This window comes from Pristiophorus japonicus, chromosome 10 (assembly GCF_044704955.1).
Source record: "Pristiophorus japonicus isolate sPriJap1 chromosome 10, sPriJap1.hap1, whole genome shotgun sequence".
NCBI lineage: Eukaryota > Metazoa > Chordata > Chondrichthyes > Pristiophoridae > Pristiophorus > Pristiophorus japonicus.
The window spans coordinates 136,132,731-136,157,194 of NC_091986.1; the positions used below are offsets into that span (position 1 = coordinate 136,132,731).

Below are 24,464 nucleotides of genomic sequence, written 5' to 3' on the forward strand. Positions count from 1 at the left end.
TCAGTCTTTCACTGTTTGAAAATGTTAAATAAAAGTCCTAAAAAACCCCCCAGCTGTTTGTAGACTAAAATATGATTACTGTTTTATGCATCTATTATTTTCACATTGCATACTGTGAAATTCAACTTATGGTTTTGTTTTTAATCTGTATTATTTTATCCATACTGGTTGTTGCAGTAGATGTTGACAACAAAGACATGGGATTGATGAATGATGATGTCATCACCAAAGGAATGACTGCTATGACATCATTACTGTAAATTTATCATGTGATAACGTATCACTAATTACATGGAAGTAACACAGTTCGTATATGACATAATTTACAATTTTTAAGTAAACTCAAAAAAACTGATATAAGGTAAAACAAAACCTTTGTTTTTTGTTTACTAATTTTAAATGTAAATCATCAAAAATACATGCCCTTAACATACTGGAAGCTTACATGGCATTATTATTTTTCTCCATATTATATGGACTGTTCTCATAAGAAAGGTTGTTTAAAGTGCATAAGATGGCATCTGTATCTGCAAAAGCAAAGTATGTACTTTATTCTGCAAGTTCTGTCAGTTTATACTAATGACAGAAATCATTGTTTGAATGCTCGTTCCTGTCTATATATGTATATGGACTTGAAAACATGACAATGCTCAGTCATTAGTAATGTTGAAAGTAATGATCTGATGCTAAACATGAAAGCAATATATCTTCATTGTTTATAAAAATGACAGCTACTAATTGATCATATTAGTTGTAACACAAATTGTTAAAATTCTATATTAAATTATTTAATATTTTATATTGGGACCTTATTAGCTAAGGGAAGTTAGTGAAAGCACCTCAGGAAAAATGTGCACACATTGAGACTATTACACATAATGTTTATTAAACGAGCCTCTAAGGATGTTTTTTCTAGGATCACTCTCAAGCATTTGCAAAGAATCTTGTTTCATGTTTGAGGCCCCATATTTCTGCCTCTTAAACGATGAGCAGCTGTAGCTCATAGCCTTGTTCTGTGTAACTTTGTAATGATTTCCTTCCTTCAGTTGCTACAGGACTCCCAGTTATGCCTAAAACAGAGAGAAACTTTTTAATCCAAGCAAATGCAAGAGCAAATGCTGTTGGTTTCAGGGTAGAAACTCTATACACCAAATGCATTGTACTTGGACCTCAAATTAGAGCCATCTGGACTACAAAAGCTCTGCAGGCAGTTTAAGGGAAAACAGGAGAACACAGATAGGTTTATGGCCTTAGGCTTCTGCTATGCACCTGCAGAAGGAGTCGAGTGTAAGAAGACAAACCGATCATATAATGGAATTCAGAACAAACCCCCGCCCCCACACCACACTCAACATCCCCCACAAACTTGTAAGGAAGAGACTTACATAATATGTATCTCGGTAGGCTGGAATGTAGCACTACTGTCAGTTTTTCTGTGAAAATGAATCACTTAGAAAGCCACTAAAACCAAAATCAACTCATATACCATAACATTTTATTTTAGTTTATAATATTTTATTGCTAGTTTTATTATTTTTATTCCTTATTTGAAAGTTTAATATCCAGTTGTTTGAAAGTACAACAATGATAACAATTCTAATGATTTTTTTTTTTCAAATTCCATGTACAGAACACAGACCAGTATGTAATGTGGGTGATTTTAGCCTCCATGGTGGTCAAAACAGGGTGTTGAGTTGAAACGCCAGTTTAAACCTTAAGACCATGGGATAGGTGTCTCGTAGTAATTAATTGCACAGAGAAGTGAAATACTGTAAAAAGAAGTAATTTTTGTAGCATCCATAACACAAAAATGTATTTTATGTGATTGAGTCTCATACATGCTGTTATAAATTATGTTAACATTAATTTGTAGCACTGGTTCTTAACTCCATTTTGGTTGCACTGGTATTGTCCTATATAATATGTAAACCTGGTGCGTCAGACAAAAGATGACACATGGAAGCAAATTATATTATGAATGATTTATTTTATGTTGTAATTCATGTTCTGAACTTTAAAAATTGAACTAATTATGGGATGTTCAATTTAGGATTCAAGATTAGATTGGATAGGTACATGAAGGAAAAGGAGCAGAAGCTATGGGAATGCTGGGTAAATGTGAATAGAATTATTTGAACATGGAGGGTTAATGTTGACTCGGGCTGATTGGGCTGAATGGCCTTGTTTCCGTGTTGTTTACTTGGGTATTCCTCCCAAATCTCCATTCCTCGGCCTCCAGTCTCTTGTGCATCCTCCTGCCCTTCGTCCTGCCATTGGTTGCAGAGCCATCAGCTGACTGGGCCCTGGTCTCTAGAATTCCCTCCGTAAACCCTTTTCATCTCCCTCTTTAAAAATGTCAAGACCCATTTCTTTGTCCATGCTTTTGGTTTCCTTTCCTAGTTTAATGTGTGTTTTCCAAACATTGGTAAAGTCCTTCAGGATTTTTTAAATGTTAAAGGTGCTATATAAATGAATATTTTTAATTTGAAATATGTTTATGAATTTATGAATTTGAATGCCATGTGGCCCAATAAAGTGCATTTATCTGACAAAATATTTTGCCTAATGATTTTTTTTTAAAGTGACATCTTGTTTTAAAGACAGAAGTATAAACTTCAAATCTGTGTGCAGTGATCTATATTACAAGATAAATTACACTGAATACCTTTGGCTTGTTTTTTCTGCATGTAGCATGTAGCTTGCTTTACTGAAATAAATATTTTTATAATTCCCTGTCAATTTTCTTCCCTCCTCCATTCCTGAATATTCTTACTCTTTGGGGTGTCGTTCAATGGGGAGTGGTCAGCCTGTTGTGCCTTGCTTTGACTGAGAGTGTTGGCTAGCTATTTGACTACAAGAGCATCAAAGCTGAACCTGATCATGTCCTCAGATGACATCCACAGACTGGATGTCCAGCATATTTGGATTAGAACCAGGAATCCAGACTGTGCTTTTTCTCACTTTGTAACCCAGAGGTACTGAGGCTAATTATCCCACCCAATCTAGCATGGTGCCTGAGATTAGTTAATTCAATACGTACTAAGTCAGATATAAATATGGGACATTCCTAGTTTCTTTTATTCAACTACAAACTGCAATATATTTGAAACATTGGCGAGATCTCTGAATTGCTATTGGCTTATTTAAGATAGGGCTCTCCGTGGCTTTACTTATATAAATTAAGGCTTTTGAGTCTTGATTTGTGTCTTGTCTTCTCTGCAAGTTCAGTTAAATTGAAGCTGCATTGTCCGCTTTTTGCAAAATAAGCAGAGTTTTGACAAGAATGCATGTACAATGCCAGGTCATGTGCAGCCACTCGCTGGTACCCAGCGGTTTGTGTACCTGCAGTGAAAGATTGCAGAGCTATGTGATCGGGGCCCAGGAGAGGCGTGAGTTCGGGGCCCAGAAGAGGCGCAGGCTCAGGGGCAGCATGGGCCAGCCCACACTGCAATATGTGTGCACACTAGGTCCGTGCAGCAGAGCTGGTCTCCAGTCATCTTGGTTAATCCTTGCCACTGGACCAAGACCTCGCTTTGTCAAGCCCATGTGGTGGCTGGTGTGCAACGGCCACCCCACGTCAAAAAAATCCATGCACAGGCATCTTCCACCCTTCAGGATGTAGTTCGGGACCTGGAATATTAGGTCCTTCATTTGAAACACCTGTGAACTCATCCCTTTTTGGCGTGGAAGCAAGCCATCCTCGATATGAGGCACCGCCCAAGAAGGAGTGGGAGAAGTTAGCACACATTTAGCGCAAGGCACCATCTTGGTAAAGGAGCTCACACTAGGAACAACTGCCTGGAGGATAGTTATGGAGCTGATTGTCACTTAAGTTGTCTGCTAGTGCTCATTAAAGAGGCTGCATGACATTTTGGTGGATAACACTTGACCTAACATGTTTCCTATCAGCAATCAGCTGATTGGGAGTAAACATGTCATTGTTGAGGATTTTGAGCACTATTTAATGGCATTCTCACCTTTTACTGTTCAGTAGCTGCTGGAGGTGCTGGGAACTTTCTGGGACAGTTGTTAAGACTTTACCAACACTTTATCAACATATATTCCAGAAATTCTCTGACAACTTCACCTAAAAAGTGTGAGTGCTGTGCTACTCTCCCTTATTGGATACCTTATAGGAGTCACTAAGAGAAAGGGATGGTTGGTCATGGGCATCTTGCTTTGTCTGCAGGAGGAATGGCAGGCGGACATGAGGCCAAGAAGACAGCACCGCTGCTGGAGGAGAACATAGGAACATAAGAAATATGAGCAGGAGTAGGCCATACGGCCCCTCAAGCCTGCACCGCCATTCAATAAAATTATGGTTGATCATCGACCTCAACTGCACAAACCTGCCTGATCTCCATATTCCTTGATTCCCCTAGACTCCAAAAATCTATCTATCTCAGCCTTGAATATACTCAGAGACTCAGCATCCACAGCCCTCTGGGGCAGAGAATTCCAAAGATTCACACTGTGAAGAAATTCCTCCTCATCTCTGTCTTAAATGGCCTACCCCTTATCCTGAGACTGTGCCCCCTAGTTCTAGACACACCAGGGAAACAGACAGGAGGGTGAGATGAACTTCTTCTCCCCTGCGGGTACAGGACATCCCATCTCCTCTGGACCTCCTCCACCTGAACCTTCAGTGCCGCGTCCAAGAACCTGTGCATCCTCTCTCTCAGTCTCGGTTCCTGAGGTATCTTGAAACCTGCCGCAGTGTGTCAGCCAGCGCACTCCATATCTTCAGTGGAAGTGAATGTGTGGAGCCCACATGCATTGCTCCACAAAAATTGCTTCTAATCAGCGCTTGAGTGCTAAACCTACAGGTGTCTATTTTAGCACTTCCAGGCAAGTTCAAATTATGGTAATCAGCAATTAGGCCCAAAACTCTGTGCTAAAACCAGACTTTCAAACAGGCGTGTCTTATTAGCACAGCATTCATTTAGCGCCTGTTTTCACGCTTTCACCAAAATAACCCCCTTTAAGTAAGGGCTTTGAAAAACCAGCATGGTTGGAAAAGCACTTGGGTATTTAAAATTGATAAGACAAAATAGTTTCAGCAGTGTGTTATCAGACAACATAATGTTCAAATCCATCAGTATTTCACAACCCCTCCAAGGACTACATGTAATTTCAGCAACAGCAATTATATTCGACAGCCTGAAAAGGATACAGAGCAACTTGCAGCTTGAGAGGTAATACAAAGAGAATTGCCAGTTGTTATTTGTACATATCATAGGTCACAAATTTCAAGCTGTATCACAGAACTGTCGCTCAGGGGCAAGTTCTATTGGCATTATAAACTAACTCCAGTCCAAGAGAGCTTGCCAACACTTGCTTTCTATATTATAAAGAACTTAGCATCTTATTAACCACCAGACTGGCCTAGTCAGCCATGAAGCTAGTGTGGTTGATATCATTTTGCATATTATGCAAACGAGTTGCTTAGAAGGAGGTGTCATTATTCAGCACTCCTGTTACTAAGCATCTGTCAAAAAAGTTTCCTCTTTGATTTCACTACCCTATTATATCTGGAATGTTACAATGATCAGAATATTACTAACTATGAAATCATCTTAAAGCTTCCTCGTAACTGCTACTATTAATTTCCTTGAAATACTAATGTTTATATCAGCAGTCATACTAATTTTCACCCATTTTATTAATAGCTTGCCTTCAGAGTTAGTTATAGATACACATAGATGGGCTCACACATTCTAACAGTTTGATCTTACAGCCCTCACTAGCGTTGCCAGTTAACTAACCCTTCTCAGTTTTGAAATTCTTATTAGTTGCTGGATGATAGTTTAATTTTGTTATAGTTTTTTTAATATTAAAGTTTTCAACAGATTAAACTAAATAAACTGTCACCACATTGCCTGGTAAATCAATGGGTGTGGTTTTAATCGAACCCACCCGGTGCAAACTGAGCAGGTAGACAATTAAAATCGCCCAGGTTACTTAATCACCAGAAAGTTGCCTAGATCCCGTCAACTGTGATTTTCACTCAGGCTTCCAGATGGCGAGGTCATTCTTTAAATATACAGATCAGGGGCCAATCACGGACTGGTCAGAACCTGCCCCAAAGAAGAGGTCACGAAAGGTAAGATTTACACTTTCCTCTGTGGAGTCATGAGGGGCAAGGAAAGTTTAGGCCCCCCTTGCCTGAATCCTCACATCCCGATCACGTAACCTCCACGACACACCTCTGGAAGCCCATCTTGCCACCTACCTTGTGGTGGCAAATGGCCCTCGGGGCGTGCGATTTTCCGCTACTTCCCACCAACCTCCTGCTCGCTCCAGGCAGGAAGTCATCTTGTGGGATCTAAATGAGACCCGGGGGTTAAAGCAGCCTGGGTCTGATTTCTGGAGCAACGGGTGAGTTTCAAACTAATTTGCTATCCTACTGTGCAAAACCTGTGTGTACTTTTATTATTATTTGTAAACCCTTTTAAGGAATAACTTATTATGTGGAATATGTTAAGATAATAGATTAAGCTGCCATTGAGCCCAGTAAACACAGTCAATTGAAGCCTGCAAAAGGGAATAAAAACTGAAAATGCTGGAAACCCTCAGCTGGTCAGGTAGCACCTGAGGAGAGAGAAACATAGGGTTAATGTTGCAGGTTGATGACGTTTGGTTAGTGTTTTACTTCTTTTCCTTCAAAAGGGAATTTCTGATTCCGTAGGGAACAGAAGAATATGAGATGGTCAGTGTAATATATAGAAAATAGTCAGTTTGGATCCTAAAATAGTCGCTGGGTCTAAATAACAAAATAACTCAATGGCTTGAATGTTTTTTTTCAGCCCCTACATTCTTATATTAAAGGAATTGGCTTAAGTCTGTAAGTTTGTAATTACTATGGAAGGTTATTCCAGATTGGAAAAAAAACTTAAACTGAGCAAAGCTATAATTGCCCAATTGCTCAAAACCACTACAATAACAACTTGTATTTATATAGTGCCTTTAATGAAGTTTCAGGTGCTTCACAGGAGTGTTCTAATACAAAGCAATAAATTTGACACTGAGTCACATAAGAAGAGATTACGGCAGATGAGGTAGGTTTTAAGGAGTGTCTTAAAGGAGGAACGAGAGGTAGAGGCGGAGAGGTTTCGGGAGGGAGTTCCAGAGCTTAGGGCCCAGGCAGCTGAAGGCACAGCCACCGATGGTTGAGCAGTTCTAATCAAGGATGATCAAAAGGGCAGAATTTGAGTTAAGTAGACATCTCGGTGGGGGTTGTGAGGCTGAAGGAGATTACAGAGATAGGGAGGGGCGAGGCCATGGAGGGATTTGTAAACAAAGATGAGAATTTTGAAATCGAGGCGTTGCTTAACTGGGAGCCAATGTAGGTCAGCAAACACAGGGGTGATGAGTGAGCGGGACTTGGTGCGAGTTAGGACAAGGGCCGCTGAGTTTTGGATGACCGCAAATTTATGTAGGGTAGAATGTGGAAGACCAGGTAGGAGTGCATCGGAGTAGTCAAGTCTAGAGGTAACAGAGGCAAGGATGAGGGTTTCAGCAGCCGATGAGCTGAGGCAAGGGTGGAAACGGGCAATGTTACAGAGGTGGAAACAGGTGGTTTTAGTTATGTCACGGATATATGGCTGGAAGCTCAGTTCAGGGTCAAATATGACACCTAGATTGCGAACAGTCTGGTTCAGCCTCAGACAGATGCTCGGGAGAGGGATGGAGTCGGTGGCTAGGGGATGCAGTTTGTGACGGGGACCAAAGACAATGGCTTCGGTCTTCCCAATATTTAATTGGGGAAAATTTCTGCTCATCCAGTATTGGATGTCGGACAAGCAATCTGACAATTTAGAGACCATGGAGGTGTCGAGAGAAGTGGTGATGAGGTAGAGCTGGGTGTTGTCAGTGTATATGTGGAAACTGATGCCATGTTTTCGGATGATGTCGCCAAGGGGCAGCATATTGTTGAGAAATAGGAGACGGCCAAGGATAGATCCTTGGCGTATATCAGAGGTAATGATGCGGGAGTGGGAAGAGAAGCCATTACAGGAGATTTCTGGCTACAATTAGATAGATGAGAATGGAACCAGGTGAGTGCAGTCCCACCCAGCTAGACTGTGGTGGAGAGGCATTGGAAGAGGATGGAGTGGTCAACTGTGTCAAAGGCTGCAGACAGGTTGAGAAGGATGAGCAGGGATAGTTTATCTTTACTTATGAGATCATGGAATTACTGGGGCAGGATCCTGCTGGGCAGCATTTGGAGTTAGAGGAATCAGGGCAATATGATAGATCATAAAGTGGTAGATCATAAAGAATAAGCAGTTCAGTGAATGTTAAAGTATTAAAACAATATCCTCCTGTTTATGTACAAACCACACAAATATGTACTATTTTAACATTAAACTGTCCTTAATTACCACATATTCAATACATTGCTCATTTTTCTCTATGAACTAACAGTGGGTGCATTATTAACCTACAGCGATAGCTCTACTTTCTCTGGTAAGCTATTTGCTAAGTCATCATCATCATAGGCAATCCTTCAAAATCGAGGAAGACTTGCTTCCACTCTAAAAGTGAGTTCTCAGGTGACTGAACAATCCAATATGGGAACTGTCATGTATTCAACCAGCATTGTAACCCATGTATAAACTGAGCTAAGTTGTACACCGTGAGAACACTGACCACTAGGTGGGAGACACTCCTAACCTGGACCTTCAGGTATAAAAGGGGAAGCTCCACCCTCCTTCATCACTTGAATACAGGACAGGTCACAGACTGACCTTCTATCAAGCATGGGCCTCGTGTGCATTTATACTGTGTAGTAAGGACGTATCAATGGCGACAAGAAACTGGGATATAAACCACGCGAGCATGGCCACTAGCAGAACAGACGAGAGGTACTGTGTTAAGGAATGGTTGGGACAGAGATTCAACATTGTTAAAGCAGCACACAGTTCTCCAGGCAGACAAGGGCAGTCAGGCATGCCCCAACATGTAGTCGAACCCAGAGGGGGAGTTCGACAGAGACAATGGCAAGCTGAACAGCGATTCAGGCCATTGCAAGGGACAATGCGGCCAGTAATGGGGCCATCAACACCTGTTAATGGTGCACTCAAGGACAATAACAGGAGCAGTCAGGGACGATCGACTGGCAAGGGACCTTTTGTTTCAAACCGCAACTCATGCTGGAGGCGTGGAGGCATACATTCAGCCGGAGTTTGCAGAGATGAGCAAAATACCTGCAAAAATTGCAGAAATGGACACTGGGGGAAATCGCTGGAAGCTGAAGTTCAGCGAGTTCATGTGGGGCACGTATACAGTTCATACACCAGGACGCCATCGATAATGATGAAAGTGCTCCTCAATGGCATCCCAGTATCAATGGAGTTAGACACGGGTGCCAGCCAGTCCCTGATGGGTATCAAACAGTTCAAAAAGTTGTGGGCATCCAAGGCCAGGAGGCCAAAATTATCGCCGATTGACGCACAGCTACGGACTTACACAAAACAGATCATTCCGGTGCTAGGCAGCACCACGATAGTCGTGACCCACAAAGATTCGGAGAACAGGTTGCCACTCTGGATTGTCCCAGGGGACGGTCCCGCACTACTGGGGAGGAGTTGGCTTGCTGTCATGAACTGGAAATGGGGCGCTGTCAATGAAATTTCCTCTGTGGAGCGAGTATCATGCTCACAGATCCTGGACAAATTTGACTCATTATTTCAACCCGGCATTGGCACTTTCATGGGGGCCAAGGTAGTGATTCACATAAACCCGGACGCCAGACCAGTACACCACAACGCCAGAGCGGTGCCGTACGTGATGCGGGAAAAGATAGAAGGCGAATTGGATCGCCTGTTGAGGGAAGGCATCATCTCGCCAGTCGAATTCAGTGACTGGGCGAGCCCGATTGTGCCGGTGCTCAAGGCGGATGGGTCGGTCAGGATATGTGACGATTACAAGGCCACCATCAATCGGGTGTCACTCCAAGACCAGTACCCGCTACCGAGAGCGGAGAACCTCTTTGCGACGCTCTCCGGTGGCAAACTTTTTTCAAAATTGGACCTGACCTCAGCTTACATCACCCAGGAGCTGGCGAGTGAGTCGAAGAAGCTGACCACCATCACGACACACAAGGGGTTGTTTGAGTACAACAGTTGTCCGTTCAGGATTCGCTCGGCCGCCGCGATCTTCCAACGAAATATGGAAAGCCTCCTCAAGTTGATTCCAGGGACGGTGGTTTTTCAGGACGACATCCTCATTACAGGTTACGATACTGAAGAACACCTCCACAACCTGGAGGAGGTGCTACGTAGACTGGACCAGGTAGGTCTGCGACTGAAAAAGGCGAAGTGCGTCTTCCTAGCTCCAGAGGTAGAATTCCTGGGGATGAGGGTAGCAGCAGACGGGATCAGCCCTATTGCGTCCAAGACGGAAGCGATCCAGAGAGCACCCAGACCCCGTAACACGACGGAGCTGCGTTCGTTCCTGGGGCTCCTGAACTATTTTGGTAACTTTCTTCCCAAATTGAGCACGCTGCTAGAGCCGCTACACGTGCTCCTACGCAAAGGTCGCGAATGGGTCTGGGGGGACAGCCAGGAAAGGGCTTTTAATAGAGCACGCAATTTGTTATGTTCCAACAATCTGTTAACGCTATATGACCCATGTAAGAAACTTGTGTTAACGTGCGATGCGTCGTCCTATGGTGTCGGGTGTGTGTTGCAGCATGTCAGTGCCAAGGGTCAGTTACAGCTGGTAGCTTATGCCTCCAGGAGTCTGTCCCAGGCAGAAAGGGGCTACGGGATGGTAGAAAAGGAGGCGCTCGCTTGTGTATATGCGGTAAAGAAAATCACCAGTACCTGTTTGGCAGGAAATTTGAGCTGGAGACAGATCACAAACCCCTAACGTCCCTTTTGGCCGACAACAAGGCCATAAATGCAAACGCATCGGCCTGCATACAGAGGTGGGCACTCACGTTAGCTGCCTATGACTACACAATTCGGCACAGATCGGTCACCGAAAACTGCGCCGATGCACTCAGCAGGCTCCCACTAGCCACCACTGAGGGGGCTACCGAGCATGGTGCTGAGATGGTCATGGCTGTTGAAGCTTTCGGAAGCGAAGGCTCACCTGTGACAGCCCGTCAGATTAAAGTCTGGACAAATAGAGACCCGCTATTGTCTCTAGTCAAGAAATATGTCCTGAATGGGGACTAGGCAGCCACGTACAGGGCATGCCCTGAGAAATTTAAACCATTTCACAGGCGCAAGGATGAACTCTCGATTCAGGCCGATTGCCTACTGTGGGGAAACCGCATGCCCCAGATGGGCAGAGAGGTGTTCATCAGAGAACTCCACAATGGGCACCCGGGCATTGTCACGATGAAGGCAATTGCCAGGTCACACGTTTGGTGGCCAGGGATAGACGCAGATCTGGAACTTTGTGTTCGCAGGTGCAACACGTGTGCCCAGCTGGGCCATGCGCCCAGGGAAGCCCCCCTTAGCCCCTGGCCATGGCCCGTCAAGCCTTGGTCACGCATCCATGTGGACTACGCAGGTCCTTTCATGGGAAAAATGTTTTTGGTTGTAATAGACGCCTACTCCAAATGGATCGAGTGTGACACTTTAAATTCAAGCACATCCTCTGCCACGGTAGAAAGTCTATGGGCAATGTTCACCGCCCACGGTCTACCGGACATCTTGGTCAGCGACAATGGCCCGTGCTTCACAAGCACTGAATTCCAGGACTTCATGGCAGGCAATGGAATTAACCATGTCAGAATGGCACCGCTCAAGTCGGCCTCAAACGGTTAGGCAGAACGAGCAGTGCAGATAATCAAACAGGGGATGCTCAGATTCCAAGGGGGTTCCCTACAAACCCACTTATCACGCCTCCTGTTGGCCTATAGATCCCGACCACACTCGCTCACAGGGGTTCCACCTGCAGAGCTACTAATGAAAAGGACGCTCAAAACCCGATTATCCCTTATACACCCCACCATGAAAGAAATTGTCGAGAGCAGGCGCCAGTCACAATATCACTACCATGACAGGAATGCGAGGGCGCGATGTATTATTGTAAATGATCCTGTTTTTGTCCTCAACTACGCTGCAGGGCCCAAATGGCTCGTAGGCACTGTGGTTTCCAAAGAGCGAAATAGGATTCTGGTAGTTAAACTTACCAATGGACAAATCTGCCACAAACATGTGGATCAAACAAAAAGGAGGTTCAGCAACCCCATAGAAGAAGCAGAGGACGAACACGATATAGAGTTCACTCCACCACAGGTGACCGAACACCAGAACCAAAGGGAGGAGAGCCCAGTCACTGTGGGCAGTCCGGACAGGCCTGAGGCACTGCAAACAGCAGACACTCAGGCCAGCGCCCAACAACCGGAGCCCCAACTCAGGCGCTCTACAAGGGAGCGTAAACCACCAGAGAGACTCAACCTGTGATTCCCAATAAGACTTTGGCGGGGGAGGTGATGTCATGTATTCAACCAGCATTGTAACCCATGTATAAACTGACCTAAGTTGTACACCGTGAGAACACTGACCACTAGGTGGGAGACACTCCTAACCTGGACCTTCAGATATAAAAGGGGAAGCTCCACCCACCTTCATCACTTGAGTGCTAAGGAATAAAGGACAGGTCACAGACTGACCTTCTCTCAAGCATGGGCCTCGTGTGCATTTATACTGTGTAGTAAGGACGTATCAGGAAATACAGTCTCTGTCACCATAATATGGTAGAATTCTTTATTAAGCTGGAGAGTGACACAGTTAATTCAGAGACTGGGCTCCTGAACTTAAGGAAAGGTAACTTCGATGGTATGAGACGTGAATTGACTAGAATAGAGTGGTGAGTGATACTTAAAGGGTTGACAGTGGATAGGCAATGACAAACATTTAAAGATCACATGGATGAACTTCAACAATTGTACATCCCTGTCTGGAGTAAAAATAAAACGGGGAAGGTGGCTCAACCGTGGCTAACAAGGGAAATTAAGGATAGTGTTAAATCCAAGGAAGAGGCATATAAATTGGCCAGAAAAAGCAGCAAACCTGAGGACTGGGAGAAATTTAGAATTCAGAAGAGGAGGACAAAGGGACAATTAGGAGGGGGAAAATAGAGTATGACAGGAAACTTGCTAGGAACATAAAAACTGACTGCAAAAGCTTCTACAGATATGTGAAGAGAAAAAGATTAGTGAAGACAAACGTAGGTCCCTTGCAGTCAGGTGAATTTATAATGGGGAACAAAGAAATGGCAGACTAGTTGAACAAATACTTTGGTTCTGTCTTCATGAAGGAAGACGCAAATAACCTTCCGGAAATACTAGGGGACCGAGGGTCTAGAGAGAAGGAGGAACTGAAGGAAATCCTTATTAGGTGGAAAATTGTGTTAGGGAAATTGATGGGATTAAAGACCGATAAATCCCCACGGCCTGATAGTCTGCATCCCAGTGTACTTAAGGAAGTGGCCCTAGAAATAATGGATGCATTGGTGATCATTTTCCAACAGTCTATCAACTCTGGATCAGTTCCTATGGACTGGAGGGTAGCTAATGTAACACCACTTTTTAAAAAAGGAGGGAGAGAGAAAATGGGAAATTATAGACCAGTTAGCCTGACATCAGTAGTGGGGAAATGTTGGAATGTCTGTCCTCCCAGGGGATTTGCAGGATCTTGCGGAGACATCGTTGTGGTCTGTGGTATAGATTCTCTCTTCCATTTGCATCTGTTAGTTTGCACTAAGTAATGGAAAAAAGTGTAACGGCAAAACTAATTTTTCTTGACTCTTTCCAAGTAATGTTAATGATGTCACAGGAGAATAAAAAAACCTTTTGCAATTGCCAGTAGTTAAACAAAAAAACTGCATTTACTGAAATTACAAACTGAAATAATTCTAACATTTGATACTACAAAGATTCTGACCTAACTGACAGTAAGTACAGCATAAACATTGCTCAGTACTGCAGAGTATTTAATGTGGATTGATGATTTTTTGAATGTTGGTACACAGAAGTGAGAGTCAGAACTCACATAATGATTTGATGGAATAGAGCTGCCAAAGGCCTGGAAGGGAAAGAAAGGTTCCAGGGAAATGCTGAATTGAGAGGCATTATATACAGTGCCTTACAGGCATACCTTTTTAACACATTTCCTCTGTGTGTTATATTTATCCCACAGATAGAGTAATAGTGGATACATGACTTTGCCTGTGGGATAAATGTAATACACAGATTAATTTTTCCTTCATTAATAACAGAAGTGCAAAAACCATCTCTAGTGGAAGCCTTTCATGCTGCATCGACTTCCAACACAACACATTTCAGAAAGAGAAAACTCAAGAGACAGAAAGTCAACCAGAAATCCATTCCTCACCTCTACAAAATAAATCATCACATTAATGTGCAAAACAAATTTTCGAAACAAAGACTGCTTCTACTCAGAGTGTGTGGGATTATAGCAGTCATGGTACTTAGGTGCAACAGAACTCCCACACTTTATATACAGAACAAGTAATTGCTATTTCTCTCTTGCTCATGGAAAACAGATACACCAACCTAAACAGGTAAGGCAGCCTGCCCACATGAGTTGTAGAGTGGACAAGTACAATAAAAATCAATATATTGCCCTGATTCCTCTAACTGTTCCAAATGCTGCCTAGCAGGATCCTGCCCCATTAATTCCATGATCTCAATATACAGTTAAATTTCTCTGGGTCGGCACACAATCCAAGCTCAAGGAAAAAACAAAACATTACATGCTACTATTACTTTAAGGAATGTGCTACAGAACTATGGCTGAGCATAGAGATCGTAGCCTCCGAACCACCCTCTTATCATACATGCCAACAACAGAGCAGACAGGTGCAGAAATATTTTGGCTAGGAAATTCCTTGGAGCTGCTTCCACGTTGACGGCGTTACTTCACTGAAAGTGTGGCTGAAATCTCGTTTACATGTGTAAATAGAGTTTCTATTGCACTTCTGCCGAACTATCACCAGCAGAGCAAAAGCAGCTCGGGTGAGATATTTCTCAGCCCTTATAATTGCATTATTACTATCAGTCTGGAAAGAGTTATGCTCTTTGCTAAAAATTAAAAGATGCTAAAGGGGAGTTTTATGCCCCACCCGAAAAACCACAGGAGTTTCAGACCAATTACTCTTTTTGATCATAATGCACTTTCTAAAAGTTCTAGAACACAAGCAAATACTACACTGAAGAGTGAAAGTGGGCCCCATGGCAGAGTGGGAGGCCCATGCAGGGATTGTGGCCTGTAGCCGCAAAGATGGAAGGTGTCCTCAGTCTTACACGACCCAGCTTAGGGTTGGAGAGCTGTACACCAAATGAGAAGAGCCATACCAGTCTCCAGAAGCATGGAAATAGGCCCCATGGGAGAGGGGTGATCCTGACTGGAATTGTGGCCTGGAGCCCTAAAGATGGAAGATTAATTTTATTTAGGTAATTACGTAACTGCAGCCCCCTTAACCTATTTTCTGTGCTTCTAGTAACCATAACACCCCGCGGACTGGGGAGTCATGCAGCTTGGAGTGGGTGCCTGAGATAGACACAGGAGTCCATCAGAACAGTAATGTAATTTCGACCCCAAGATTTTTAATAAAATATAGATAGATAGAATTTCATAGAATATTACAGTACAGAAACAGGCCATTTGGCCCAACAGGTCTATGCCTGTGTTTATGCTCCACACGAGCCTCCTCCCACCTTACTCGTCTCATCTAGGTTTGGGTAAATCTATTAAGCCAAAATTGAACCCAATGGCAAAACCACAAAACACAACTCAAAACATCATGCTCAATAGTGCATGAGAAGTTACTCTATATCTTAACAGCACCTACATTAATGGTCATTAGTAAGAAAGATTGCCATGTTGAGTTGTTACGTGGATTGCATGGACACACCAATACCATAGTGCCACTTAGTTATCTCCTTATTACAAGGGACAGGACATGTAGAGCTGAATTTCCCTCCTCGCACTGCAGAAGAGACAAAGTGGTTCTTCCGCCCACCACCTCGATCTCACCATAAATCCAACCCAGTCTCCTGTGTGGGGAATCATTATTTTTTTGGGGGGTTAGATTCCTGTCGGGATCTCCAGCACTAAGAGGGATGCTGATGAGAGAAATGCGGGTACCACTGCAGCTGGATATCCAATGCAGCACCAGAAGAGAGGAGACCATTTAATAGGGGCAGAGGAACTGCGCAGGTCATAAGTTAAACTCTTTTTTAGTCCTATGCTGAGACCTAGATGAGGTGTAGTTTTAGTACCCGAAGGAGAGGGAGCGGTGTCCACTGCTGGGGCCTCTTCATCCAAAATAGATTTACATCTCAGTAAATCTCTAAGTGAGGAGCAGTAGCCTGAATATATCTGTAGCCAATTCAATACAGTAATGTTTGACACATTATATCTCAACATTTTACACACAAATAATGTAGTTAGAAAATGTTAGTGTATTCATAAAAATACTACAAATAGACAGGAATATTTTACAACATTTGTAAGTCCTGAACAATCTATTAATTTCTGCTGCAGCCAATTTTTGCTACATAGCAATAATATTTAGTTTAGATCCACATTTAATATGAGAAAAATGAAAAAAAAACTACAGAAAGGTCAGAATTACTCAATATAGTAAAGGGCCAATTTGAAATCAAAGAGACATATGTCAGGAACTTAAACCTGCGTGAACACAAAAAGAGATAGAAATATACAAATACTTAGTGTAAATTCAGAAATGTTGACTTTTTGCAGGCTTTTTTCTGTTACTATCGAATGATAGTGCTTGAAAAGCCAAACTTACTGTCATGCCTCATTAATCACTGAAATGACTTTCTTATATTTGTGCCAGGAGTCTAATCAGATGTTTAAAAAATACATTGCTAAATAATCTCATCATACTTTGTGGAAATAAACTTCTACTAGTGAAGTTTACATGAAAATTCAATTAGTTGGTAGAAATATCATAGAATCATAGAAAATTACCACACAGACGGAGACCATTCAGCCCATCGTGTCTGTGCCGGTTGAAAAAATGTTACGCAGCCTAATCCCACCTTCCAGCACTAGGTCTGTAGCCCTGTCGTGCACATCTGAGCACTTTTTAAATGTGATGAGAGTTTCTGCTTCTACCACCCTTTCAGGTAGTGAGTTCCACACTCCCACCACCTGTTGGGTGAAGAAATTTTCCTCATCTCCCCTCTAATCATTCCACAAATTACTTTAAATCTATGCCCCCTGGTTATTGAATATGTCAGACTTGCACATCTGCATTACTAATAATGCAATAGCACATTCTTTGAATACTGAAACCTAACAGGTTGCAAGGTGCCCTTAAATACTGATTATATGTCATAACGAAGTGAACTACGACTCAGATAATTCGATTCTGCATTACGAGTAATGCTCAATTAGATCAATGACCCAATCAAATGTGGCATGAGTATATACAGTAAGTTTCACGCTCGTGTGTCCGCCTCTATTTGTGTCTTTCTGGGATATGGTTACAAAGTGGCCCCACCTTTTTAACGCTTCTCCCAATTGGAGCTGAGGAGCCTTGCTGTTGGAAAATTGGCCCCCAACTACAAGTGCCAGATTGTGATGCAACTAATTTTGTGAGATGCGATTTTGGGGGAGAAAGGAGGCAGCACTACAGGCAAAACAAACCCAAATTTATAGAATTAAATTATTTAAATCAGGTCCAACACTGAATTTCATTACTTCAGGTGAGGATCTGCTCCCAGCATGCATCTTCCCCCTACAAAATAGGCACAAGACAGTTTGATTTTTAGGGTTCCTGGGCCCAATTCGCAGCAGGGCGCAAAATGTAGCGGTGGGATAACAATGCTGACAGAGCAGGGAACTTTCACCAAAAGGAAGCCCCAGAGGAGCGTAGGGGTTAAGTCCAGCATTGTAGCACAGACTGTGTGTGTTGAAGGCAAAATTTCCGGCATTGACGTAGGCAGCCATTTTGTACATGCCCCCTTCCACTTCCTGGTTAACGTTCCTGTCGCAAATGCGAATGGAGGGCCCGGCAACTTCCTGCACGCAGGCGCATTTAAACTGGTGCACGTCAGCCATTTCAACAGAGATGGAGGAGAAGGAGGAAGGAAGGCAGCGTGCCAGGCACTTCAGCCAGGAGGCCAAGGAATCGTTGGTGGGGGCGGTCGTGAGGAGGAGGGCGGAACTGCATCTTCGATGGGAGGTCCAGACTGCTATGTATGTAAACCTTACTTGTTTGTAAGACTTGCCACCAGGTGGCGCAACTGTTGGAGATCCATTGGTCACTTGCACACCCCGGGCAAGCAGGTACAAAAGGCAGTCTACCATGCTGCTTCCTCACTCGGAGTTACATTAAAGAGACAAAGGTCACAACAGTTTGAGCTTACAGTATACAGTCTTGTGGAGTAATTCTGAACATAACACAGACCACTGCCTCTATATTCAAAAGAATCTGGAGGGAGATTGCAGAAGAGGTCTCTGCCTCAGACACAGGGGCCAGGATTGGCACACAGTGCCGAAAGAAGTTTAACAACCTCATCAGCGTCGTAAGAGTGAGTACGATTTTCATTCATGCACTTCTCCATTACTTCAAGGATAAATCTGGGACATTATGTGATTGCTCTCATGCTTTTGGTGCCTCTCAACACACTATGGATTGCCTCCCATAATGCATGACACAACGGAAGGCTTAGTTCGGCACCTATTTGCAATGAATGATCTATCCACTTTATTAAGATCGCTCACCACAATGCATTGAAACTGCCCCTATCGCTTTCAAAAAGATCTTACGTCATCTTAGATGGCTGCACACTTCGATGACCTCCTGATTAGTAAAGTTAAACGTAGGTCCCCTGCAGTCAGAATCAGGGGAAGTCATAACTGGCAACAAAGAAATGGCAGAGCAATTGAACAAGTACTTTGGTTCAGTATTCACTAAGGAGGACACAAACAACCTTCCGGAATAAAAGGGGTCAGAGGGTCTAGTAAGAAGGAGGAACTGAGGGAAATCCTTATTAGTCAGGAAACTGTGTTGGGGAAGTTGATGGGATTGAAGGCCGATAAATCCCCAGGGCCTGATGGACTGCATCCCAGAGTACTTAAGGAGGTGGCCTTACAAATAGCGGATGCATTGACAGTCATTTTCCAACATTCCATAGACTCTGGATCAGTTCCTATGGAGTGGAGGGTAGCCAATGTAACCCCACTTTTTAAAAAAGGAGGGAGAGAGAAAACAGGGAATTATAGACCGGTCAGCCTGACATCGGTAGTGGGTAAAATGATGGAATCAATTATTAAGGATGTCATAGCAGCGCATTTGGAAAGAGGTAACATGATAGGTCCAAGTCAGCATGGATTTGTGAAAGGGAAATCATGCTTGACAAATCTTTTGGAATTTTTTGAGGATGTTTCCAGTAGAGTGGACAAGGGAGAACCAGTTGATATGGTGTATTTGGACTTTCAGAAGGCTTTCGACAAGGTTCCACACAAGAGATTAATGTGCAAAGTTAAAGCACATAGGATTGGGGGTAGTATGCTGACGTGGATTGAGAACTGGTTGTCAGACAGGAAGCAAAGAGTAGGAGTAAATGGGTACTTTTCAGAATGGCAGGCAGTGACTAGTGGGGTACCGCAAGGTTCTGTGCTGGGGCCCCAGCTGTTTACACTGTACATTAATGATTTAGATGAGGGGATTAAATGTAGTATCTCCAAATTTGCGGATGACACTAAGTTGGGTGGCAGTGTGAGCTGCGAGGAGGATGCTATGAGGCTGCAGAGTGACTTGGATAGGTTAGGTGAGTGGGCAAATGCATGGCAGATGAAATATAATGTGGATAAATGTGAGGTTATCCACTTTGGTGGTAAAAACAGAGAGACAGACTATTATCTGAATGGTGACAGATTAGGAAAAGGGGAGGTGCAACGAGACCTGGGTGTCATGGTACATCAGTCATTGAAGGTTGGCATGCAGGTACAGCAGGCGGTTAAGAAAGCAAATGCCATGTTGGCCTTCATAGCGAGGGGATTTGAGTACAGGGGCAGGGAGGTGTTGCTACAGTTGTACAGGGCCTTGGTGAGGCCACACCTGGAGTATTGTGTACAGTATTGGTCTCCTAACTTGAGGAAGGACATTCTTGCTATTGCGGGAGTGCAGCGAAGGTTCACCAGACTGATTCCCGGGATGGCGGGACTGACATATCAAGAAAGATTGGATCAACTGGGCTTGTATTCACTGGAGTTCAGAAGAATGAGAGGGGACTTCATAGAAACATTTAAAATTCTGATGGTTTGGACAGGTTAGATGCAGGAAGAATGTTCCCAATGTTGCGGATGTCCTGAATCAGGGGTCACAGTCTAAGGATAAGGGGTAAGCCATTTAGGACCGAGATGAGGAGAAACTTCTTCACCCAGAGAGTGGTGAACCTGTGGAATTCTCTACCACAGAAAGTTGTTGAGGCCAATTCACTAAATATATTCAAAGAGGAGTTAGATGTAGTCCTTACTACTAGGGGGATCAAGGGGTATGGCGAGAAAGCAGGAATGGGGTACTGAAGTTGCATGTTCAGCCATGAACTCATTGAATGGCGGTGCAGGCTCGAAGGGCCGAATGGCCTACTCCTGCACCTATTTTCTATGTTTCTATGAACCACATGCACCATTAAACAGAGGCTCCTCGTACATTCAGAAAGTATGGCATAAAGGGTTGGACTTTCCATTGATGATCGCTGGGCTATTGCCTATCTATCACCCAAATAGGCAGGCTATCGCCCATTTTACTTAAAAAGTGGAAAATTGGGCTGGAGCAGTGCCCGAAGATTGCCAACCCAACTTTCGTCGCACAAGAATTTCACATCGCCGAGGTGATTGCCACTGCAAATTTCAGTACCTCGCCCACACATCGCTGGAGAAAAGCTGCTCCTAACTGGCACTGTTCACAGGACTCGGCACTACGAAAGCCATTTTGAACGTCGGAGGAAGTGAGAGTCTGCTTGAAGACCCCCAAACAGTGGGAGGCAGATAGAGGAGCAAATATGTCGGCAAATTGCTGTGAAGTCCAAAATCCATAGGGTGGTAATAGTAGGGGATTTTAACTATCCAAATATTAATTGGGATAAATTTAGTGTGAAGGGTATAGAGGGTGCGGAATTCTTGAAATGCATTCAAGAGAACTTTTTTAATCGGTATGTAGCAAGCCCAACATGAGAGGGGACAGTCTTGGATTTAGTTTTGGGGAATAAAGCTGAGCAGGTTGAAGGGGTATTAGTGGGAGAGCACTTGGGTGCCAGTGACCATAATTCAGTCAGATTCAAGTTGGTTATGGATAAGGACAAGAATAGGCCTGGAATAAAAGTTCCGAATTGGGGAAAAGCTAATTTTGCTAAGTTAAGGAGTGATTTGGCCATGGTGGGCTGGAAACAGCTACTTGTGGGTAAATCAGTGTCGGAACAGTGGGAGGCATTTAAGGAGGAGATCCGGAAGGCTTAGGCCAAACATATGCCCTTAAAGCATAAGGCTGGGAAAAATAATTCTAGAGCCCCCTGGATGTCTAGGGTCTTACAGGGGAGGATTAAGAAATAAAGGGACGCTTATGTTATACACCAATTGTTAAATACTTTAGAACCTTTAGAGGAATATAGAAAGTTAAGAGGCAAAATTAAAAAGGATATTAGGAATGCTAAGATTACGAGAAATTCTTGGCAGGTAAAATTATGGAAAACCCCAAGATGTTCTATAAATATATTAAGAGTAAGAGAGTAACTAAAGAAAGGGTAGGGCCTATTAGAGACCATGAGGGTAATCTTTGTGTGGAGGCTGAGGATGGTGGGTGGGTTCTTAACGACTACTTTGCATCTGTTTTCACAAAGGAAAGGGGCAATGAAGATACTGCTATTGAGGAGGAGTGTGATATTCTGGATGAAATAAATATCGTGAGAGAGGAAGTATTAAGGGGTTTAGCAGCTTTGAAAGTAGATAAGTCCCCAGGCCCAGATGAAATGCATCCCAGGCTGTTGAGCGAAGTAAAAGAGTAAATAGCAGAGGCCTTGACTATCATTTTCCAGTCCTCTTTGGATCTGGGCATGGTGCCGGAGGATTGGAGGACTGCGAATGTAGTACATTTGTTTAAGAAGGGAGAAAGGGATAGGCCGAGTAATTACAGGCCTGTCAGCCTCACCTCAGTCGTGGGAAAATTATTGGAAAAAATCCTGAAAGACAGGATAAATCTGCATTTGGAAAGGCAAGGATTAATTAGGGACAGTCAGCACGGATTTGTTAAGGGACGATCGTGTCTGACTAACCTGATTGAATTTTTTGAGGAGGTAACCAAGAGGGTCGATGAGGGTAGTGCGTACGATATAGTGTATATAAACTTTAGCAAAGCTTTTGATAAGGTCCCACATGGTAGACTGGTCATGAAGGTTAAAGCCCATGGGATACAGGGCAAAGTATCAAGTTGGATCCAAAATTGGCTTGGAGTTCGGAAGCAAAGGATAATGATTGATGGATGTTTTTGTGACTGGAAGGATGTTTCCAATGGGGTTCCGCAAGGCTCAGTACTGGGCCCCTTGCTTTTTGTAGTATATATCAATGATTTAGATTTGAATATAGGGAGTATGATTAAGAAGTTTGCAGGCGACACGATAATTAGCTGTGTAGTTGATAATGAAGAGCAAAGTCATGGGCTGCAGGAGGATATTAATCTACTAGTCAGGTGTGCAGAGTAGTGGCAAATGGAATTTAATTCAGAGAAGTGTGAGGTAATGCACTTTGGGAAGGCTAATAAGGAAAGGGTATACACATTAAGCGGTAGGCCACTTAATGGTGTACATGAACAAAGGGACCTTGGAGTGCTTGTCCACAGATCCCTGAAATTAGCAGGCTTGGTGGATAAGGTGGTTAAGAAAACATACGGAATATTTGCCTTTATTGGCCGAGGCATAGAATATAAGAGCAGGGAGGTTATGCTTAAATTGTATAATACTTTGGTTAAGCCACAGCTGGAGTACTGCGTGCAGGTCTGGTCGCTGTATTATAGGAAGGAAGTGGTTGCACGAGAGAGGGTGCAGAGGAGATTTACTAGGATGCTGCCTGGAATGGAGAATCTTAATTATATTATGAGGACAGATTGGATAGGCTGGGTTTGTTCTCATTGGAACAGAGGAGGTTGAGAGGAGACCTCTTTGAGGTGTACAAAATATTGAGGGGCCTGGACATAGTGGATAGTAAGGGTCTATTTCCATTGGTGAAGGGCTCTATTATGAGGGGGCATAGTTTTAAGGTGGTGGTGGAAGATTTATAGGGGATTTGAGGGGTGGCTTCTTTATGCAGAGGTTTGTGGGGATCTAGAACTCACTGCCTGGAAGAGTGGTGGATGCAGAAAGCCTCACCACTTAAATGGGCACTTAAAGTGCAGCAACCTGCAGGGTTACAGACCTAGAGCTGGTAATTGGGATTAGACTGGATGACCTTTTGTTGGACGGAGGTCATCCAGTAAGTAAGTACTGCTGGGAATAGAATACAGCCAGGGTGATCTCCTGGACTAGTTTTGATCACCTGGATGAGTCGGAAAGGAATTTTCCCAGATTTTTTCTCCCTAAATCGGCCTGAGTTTTTACCTGGTTTTTGCCTCTCCCAGGAGAGCACATGGCTCCGGTTGGGGTGGAGTGTAGAATGTTTTAGTGTAAGGGGTGTCGCAGTTGTGGTGAGGCGGACTGGTTGGGCTGGGTGCTCTTTACCTTTCCGTCATAGTTCATATGTTTATATGTAACCTTTAGGGCTGCTGACCAAGGGCCTTGTGGCTCTTTGTCGGCTGGCACAGACCTGATGGGCTGAAATGGCCTCCTTCTGCACTGTAAATGTCTATGATTTTATGCTTATCAGGATAATTAATTTATGAGTTATTTTATGGGCCTTACTGACTCATCTGCTCACATTTCTATTTATTGGGGACAAAGGAAATTTATAGCAATAGTGATGGGGTCTGTAACTTCTCTACCATTATTTGTAAATACTCACATGCTGGAGACTGAAGTTGGGTTTAGTGACGAGCTCAATCAAAGAGGTGGCAGACTGATGCGGAGAAGAACTTACACCCGATGAACTTATAGGGAAAAGCAATCATACCTGAACTTGTCCAATAACACGTGCCTTAGGAGGCTGTGCTTCCGAAAGGAGGTCATCGCTGAGATATGCCAGCTAATTAAGGTAGATCTGCAGCCTACCAGCACCGTCAGGACTGCACTGCCCACTGAGGTTAAGGTTACTGCGGCACATTCCTTCTATGCATCAGGCTCCTTTCAGGCATCAGCTGGCGACATTTGTGGTATCTCTCAGCACACCACACATTGCTCCATTCGACAGGTGATTGAAGCCCTTTGCGCACACAGGATGAACTTTATAAACTTTCCTATGACCAGGGAGGCACAGACCGGGAGGGCTTTGGGTTTCTGGAGAATAGCAAACTTCCCC

The 24,464-nt window shown here is 43.6% G+C and overlaps 1 long non-coding RNA gene across 1 annotated transcript in view; it reads right to left on the bottom strand.

Moving 5' to 3' along the window:
* Positions 1 to 885: 885 nt before the first annotated feature.
* The window catches only part of LOC139274802 (uncharacterized), a 111,389-nt gene continuing 87,810 nt past the window's right edge, over positions 886 to 24,464 (bottom strand). Inside the window, exon 5 of the long non-coding RNA XR_011595613.1 lies at positions 886 to 1,070. This is a non-coding gene — a long non-coding RNA (uncharacterized lncRNA). The remainder of the gene's footprint in view (positions 1,071 to 24,464) is intronic.